At 38.0% G+C, this 553-nt stretch overlaps 1 protein-coding gene across 1 annotated transcript in view; it reads right to left on the bottom strand.

Annotated features, from left to right (window-relative positions):
* The window catches only part of LOC107602460 (peptidyl-prolyl cis-trans isomerase H-like), a 38784-nt gene that overhangs the window by 1767 nt on the left and 36464 nt on the right, over window positions 1–553 (bottom strand). The gene's annotated exons all lie outside the window — the stretch shown is intronic.

The raw sequence follows: 553 nt of genomic DNA on the forward strand, positions 1-553 counted from the left end.
TATGCTGATGCTGATTTCATTTTCCAGCAGGACTTGGCCCACACTGCCAAAAGCACCAAAAGCTGGTTCAATGACCATCGTGTTACTGTGCTTAATTGGCCTGCAAACTCGCCTGACCTGAACCCCATAGAGAATCTGGTCATGGTCTTATGAAGTATTCTAATTTGTTGAGATGGTGTGTTTTTGTGAAATGTGAGCCAAAATCGTCACAATTAAAAGAACCAAAGACTTAAACTACAAACCCGATTCCAAAAAAGTTGGGACACTGTACAAATTGTGAATAAAAACAGAATGCAATGATGTGGAAATTTTATTCAGAATACAACATAGATGACATATCAAATGTTTAAACTGAGAAAATGTATCATTTTAAGGGGAAAATAAGTTGATTTTAAATTTCATGGCATCAACCAATCTCAAAAAAGTTGGGACAAGGCCATGTTTATCACTGTGTGGCATCCCCTCTTCTTTTTATAACAGTCTGCAAACGTCTGGGGACTGAGGAGACAAGTTGCTCAAGTTTAGGAATAGGAATGTTGTCCCATTCTTGTCT

Source organism: Sinocyclocheilus grahami, unplaced genomic scaffold, assembly GCF_001515645.1.
Source record: "Sinocyclocheilus grahami isolate Dianchi unplaced genomic scaffold, SAMN03320097.WGS_v1.1 scaffold327.1, whole genome shotgun sequence".
NCBI classification, from domain to species: domain Eukaryota; kingdom Metazoa; phylum Chordata; class Actinopteri; order Cypriniformes; family Cyprinidae; genus Sinocyclocheilus; species Sinocyclocheilus grahami.